A 6,000-nucleotide genomic window follows, 5' to 3' on the forward strand; every position below is an offset into this window, starting at 1 on the left:
CGCTGACGCTGCTGCTCAGTGCGGCGCTGAAGCGGCGGCGGATCCGGCGGTGCGGCCGCTCATTGCGCCCGCACGGGCAGCTGGCGGCGGCTCAGGCAGGGCACGCTGCACTGCGGGCGGCGGCCGGTGGCGACGACACGGGCCATGACGGCGGCGGTTTTTCTGCTCCTCCTCAGCCCGGCTTCAGAGCGCTGGCGGCGGTTGCTGCTTTTGCTGCTGTTTCCCCAGGCGCCCAAGGCACGTAGGACTCGTCCGCCCGGCTGAAGTCTCCCGCCGGGCCCCCCTCCCCGTTCCTGCCGATCAGTCCCTTTGTCCCCGCTGCTCCCTCCGCTGCGCGCCGGGCTCCCGCCGCTGCGCTCTGTGCGTGCGCCAAAGCCGCGCAGCCGCCCGTGCCCACCGCCGCCCCACGCTGCGGAGCAGCCGTAAGCGCCGTCTGTGAATACCCGGCCGAAAAACCCGGCGCGCCCGCGAGCCCCCGGCCCGAGGCCGTTACGGAAACGCCCGAGCCTTCTCGGGGCCAATCCTGAGGCCGTTATAAGAATGCCTGTAACTGCCCGGAACCAATCACGGAACCACCGCGGGCGCGACCGATTCTCCCCGAAGTGAAGCGGAGACCCAATCGGAGCACGCCGCCGCCGCCCTAGCAGCGCGGGCGGGCGGCCAATGGGAAGGAGCGCTCTCTTCCGGCCATCGCCGGGCCAACCCGAGTGGAGCCGAGGAGGGAGAGCCAATCAGGGGTCGCGCTGCCTCCGTCACCCAGCCCTGGGACGTCTTCAAGCCGCAGCCCGAGGCGGAGAGCGGCCGCGGGCTGCGATTGGCTGGCGGCGATGAGGCTGCCTGCAGGGGACCAATCGCGAGGCGCGGGGCCACGGGCGCGCCCGCTCCCGACGGGGCATACGGCCGATCACCTCTGTGGGGGCCGGGGAGGGCAGCGCGCATGCGCAGCATGGCCGGGCACCGCCCCTCAGGCGCGCCCCCGCGGCCTGTGCCGCCGGGAGCGTGCTTGGGGCAGCGCGGAAGGAAACCCGAAATTGCGGGGTTTGTGCCTAAAACCTGTCAGGCACAGACGTGTTGCGGCTCTGCTTCATTGAGTCCTGAAAGAAATGGCGCTGAGGCGCACAGTGCAGTCACAGAATCATAGGATGGTTTGGGTTGGAACGGATCTTAAAGACCCTTCAGTTCCCACACCCCTGCCACGGTCAGGGACACCTTCCACTAGACCAGGCTGCTCCAAGCCCATCCAGCCTGGCGCTGAAGATTTCCGGGGATGGACCATCGACAACTCCTCCGGGTAGCCTGTTCCAGTGTCTCATCACCCTCATGGTAAAGAATTTCTTCCGAATATCTGATCTAACCGTACTATCTTTCGATTTGCAGCCATTCCCCTCTGCCTCTCCAGCTTTCAGGCAGGAACAGTCGTGGATGTGGTTCATGAAGTGATGGTGAACCCATTGTGCACAAACTGGGCCAAGCAAAGGAAAGAAGATCAGGGCTCTCAGAGAAAGTCCTCCCAATTCAGCTGTTAACAGCAAGGCTTCCTCACAGGAAACACAGTGTGTATTGAGACACTAAACACTCTCCTAGTTAGGTCCCGCTGCCACCATAGGTAGGTTGAACTTGGCCCTGGCCAGAGTTCCAGGCACTCTTCTGGAGGAACTTGTCCTTTTTCAGGGCTCTGGAGCATCCCTGGGGCAGCAGTTCCCAGCCCTGGCACAGCCAGCACTGGAGCACTGCTGCCTGCTGTGACCTCAGTGAAATTACTCAGCAGACATCAGCAAAAACTGAACACCTCTTGCTTATGCCATTAAAAAAAAAAAAAAAAAAAAGAAATGCTCTTGCCAGGATAGTTTCTACCACAAACAAAATAACTTGGACTAGCAGAAACATATTTTGCCCGTGTAAGAGACTAACTAAGAGCTGCTGTTTTCTTTTCAAGGCATCAAAATATTGCCAGATTTACTTTTTTTGCAGCCCTGTTCTGAGCACCACTATGTGACCAAACAAAGACCTGGCCAAAGGCAGCTAAAATTTATCCTTTACAAGAACTATTTTCCAAAGCAAAAAACAAACCCAGTCTCTCAAAATGGTCCTCTTCAGCACTTTGTTCACCCTGGGGTGCTTGGCTTGCTGGAAGCCTTTTTTCCTGCCTGAAAAATGATGAAAACCTAGTATAAAGGTCATGAGACTGTTTAAGGTTTGACTCTTCAGGATCTACCTGTGCAGCTCTGTGCAGCTGGGAACTTGACAGGCGAGAGTGGTGTGCCCTAGCAAGGGCTAAGAGACCCTGAAGTCACAGCAGAGGAGTGGTACTGCAGCCACCCCAAGCCACCCTACCATATTCATTGTTCCAACCCCCCTCTGAGACACCGCTGTGTCAAATGTTGCTTAGACACAGCTTCAATGAGCTGCCAACGCTGAAAATTACATTTTCTCTCCTGTTTGGCAGAGCTGTTGTCAAAAATTAGGGTTACAGATTGGGTTAGCTCTCTGAAGAGCATTCTTACATAAAACAACAAAGTAAATATGCCACCAGACAGTGGCCAGCTCTCTTCTACCTGAAATGTACCACCAAGCATTCCAGTCATTATTTTTCCTGGCTTTGGGCATCAAAATGCTAATACAAATCACATTTTCTTATTTTCTGACAAAGTTCTTTCAAATTACTGCATAAACGAGAGAACTGACTTAGGAGAGACAGCTGAGCTTTGTTTCTTGAAAAAGTTGGCAGTCTGAAAAACAGCAGGTGGGGGAGGGTGAGCTCTTTGCTTTTCAGCATTTGCTGTTACTCATGATAGTGGTAAATAAAAATCAGACAGATGCATAATTTATACTGATGGTGCCCATTTGAAAAATGTCCCTTAAAGCTTTGTAATGAGTCTACAACCTGATAATAAAAATGGGAAATCAACTTCATTTACTTTCAGAGAACAAACTACTCCATGAAAATAACTTTGTGCTTGTCCTCCTTCATCTGGTATAGCTGTTCTCTAAAATCACCATTTCCTCTTCAATACCAAAATAATCTATATCAAAACCATAACTTGGTTGCTACTAATAACACTTTTCTGAATTCCAAGCCTATCCATCCACAGGGGGAATGGATCAAAAAACCCAGCTGCAGTATTTCATATTTGGCAATCCTGCACATATTTTCATTCATAATTAAGCAACCAAGTCTCCAAAGCCTGTCCATTCAGGTTGTAGCATCTTCTCATCCACCAGGAAACCACAAGTGTGTTTTAAAGGAAAACTGTGATGTATTTGAGGGGTTGGAAAAGCATAAAGCACCTCCAATTTCTGTTAGTCTTTTCACAGATTCTTTCCTTAGTTAAGACTACTCTCAGAAAAACCCTAAACACACAATAAGGGCATCTGTTAAGCTTTCATCCTCAATTTCAAAAATGGACTGACAATTAAAACCATTTGTGAGAGTCATGAGTGAGCTAGTTGCTTTTTTAGACTGAAATATTGTCTTTTGACAACATTGCAAAGTCCATATTTATTTTTGGCCCCTTGGCTGATGAAATGACCTCCCTTTAGAATCTGCAAACATAAATAGAATTGACGTTTTAATGATCAGTTTTCACAAGCTATTATAATCCAGCATCTCAAGCATCAATATTGTTCCAAGTCTGGATGCACAGGGCAGTTTTACAGCTGCCATGTCTCTGCCATGTGCAAGTGCCCAGGGAGGTTGCCTGAATACGTGAAGTGTCCGAGAGAAATTACTGAGGTGTTATCTCTCTGAAATGCCATAAGGTGGCAGTGAATTGGAAAATTGGTACAACTTCTGGGTAGAACAAAGCTCTAAGGAGTTCAGGAGAAGAGTAGGGGATGGGTTTTGTTTGCTTGTTTAGAGGTTTTCATTTGTCTGTTTGCATTTCATATATCAACAATAAATTTCAATCATTCTAACCAGACACTAAATAGGCCTGCTCCAACAGGAACCAGTATTCCTGCACAGGAACATTTGCCTTTTTCTTTCTCCATTGCTTCCTTTTCAGGTGATCAGCAGGAAGATTTTCTGTTTGCTTACCTTGCAGCTCTTGCTGGGTCATTCCACCAGAAAGCATGGTGAGTGGCCCACCTCTTGCTAGTCTCATAAGGATGCAATCATTCAAAGCTGTTTTGAACCTTGCAATGCTAGAGAGTCTAAATTATATTAATGAATCTACCCGTCTTATACCTAACTCCTTAGTATTGCCAAAGCAATTACCCAGAGAACAATTTAGTGAGACATTGTAATGGCTTGTCTCCTGTTTGATGGACGTGGGCAAACTCAATAGTTGTGGTTGAACTTTAACTTAGGTTTGTTGTTTGTTTTTTTTTTCCCAGTGGAAAAATCAGAGATTGTAACAGTTACAAATTTACCAATTGCCCAGGTGTTAATGATTAAACAATAAATCCTGAAAAGTGGTTTTGATTTTTGTCCCAGAACAAAACCCAAAGGAATCTATGTTTAGAACATACCAGTTGCATTCATGTTTCTGAGCAAGACAGAAGTTTTTAATGCTTAGAACCCACTATTTTGCAATCACTTCCTGTCACAAAATGTCATCACTAACAATTGCCTCAGAAGAATTGCCTCAGCTGATGTTTTCCTGATCTGGATGTACATGGGTGCTCCTAGTCCTTGCAAGACTCCAGGTAAGTTTGATGGAACCGATAAAGCCAAGTGGTCCAAACACTTCAATGTAACAGAAGCTACAGACTTCTGCATTCCAAATTTGTAGTGGAGGTGAATGAGCAGAGACACCAAATACAGGTTCATGGCAATATTGCAACATGTGGAAAACGTCAGTGACTCAGTACGCAGGCAGGTGCATCCTTCTGTGGAATTAAGTTCTCCCTGCTCATGTTCTGCATAGGTTTAGGGTTGGTTTTATCCACTGGCTCTTGACAAAAGCATCAGGTTTCCCATCATGCCCCAAGAACATCTTGTTCAGTTGGACAGGTGCCTGTGCCCCAGAATTTGTCTGACCACACTGTCTTCAAAGATAACCCTGGAAATCAATGGTGTCCAGTGCCAGAGAAGCTCTATCAGTCTAAGGAACTTTTGACAAGTCTTCCAGATTCTTGCTTTCTGGAAAGCGACATCTATGCCCATTTCCTCAGGAATCTGAAAGGGTTCAAATCTTGAAAAAATTTTGGTCTCTTCCGTGTGTATCTTCTCACTCACATTAGATTCAGTCAAGCAGCCCAAGACTGACATCCCTTTGTTCTCTCTGTACCACAGTTTTGGTGGAAGGACCCGTGAATGTCCCATGCTCACAATTTCCCTTCTTCCCCAATCAACTTCCAAACTGGCTGTTGGAGAGACTTTCAAAGTAAAGAGAGTTAAATCCAAATAAACTGAGGCCTTCAGTTCTTTTGAGAAAATCTTGGAGGGATAGACAGCCTTAACTACAGCCCCAGGATTAGGACAGTTCTTTAGCTGGATCTTGGTAGAAGTATGGAAGAGGCATGTGCAGGGGAGAAAAGCCAGGCTGGCTTTCCAAATCTTCACAGGGACCTAGAAATTGTACAGGGAGCCAGGCACAACAGCCAACAAAGGAGATTTTTCTCCACTTCCTCCTTCAGACAGCTGGGGGATGTTGCACCCGGGTGATGAGGTTTATTGTGCCTTCTCACAAACACAGGAAGAGGATTCGCTAGTTCCTATTGAAATAGTTTTTGGAAAGAAAGCATTGCACACGGTGCAAGGTGCCAACAGGAGAAAAGGCTGTTGGGAATAGATGTTTGCATCACCAAAGAAGCAAAGAAAGCAGCAATAGACCTGGTGAAGCCTGCCTGGGATGCTGTCCTTGCTGGAAGGGCTCTCTGCAGAACAAAATTACCGTCCTTAACTGCAGTGAAATGCTCATCCAGCTCTTGCTGTTGCAGCTGTTTTTACCCTAGCTGAAAATAACTGCATGGGTACAGGTCTCCCCAGGACAGCCAGCTCTGGGAGAGAGAAAGAGGATGATTGAGTTTGGTGGGTTAGAGCCATTCTTGATATCC

This window comes from Chamaea fasciata, unplaced genomic scaffold (assembly GCF_029207755.1).
Source record: "Chamaea fasciata isolate MVZ Bird 193981 ecotype frontalis unplaced genomic scaffold, bChaFas1.0.hap1 SCAF_2, whole genome shotgun sequence".
Classification (NCBI taxonomy): Eukaryota; Metazoa; Chordata; class Aves; order Passeriformes; family Sylviidae; genus Chamaea; species Chamaea fasciata.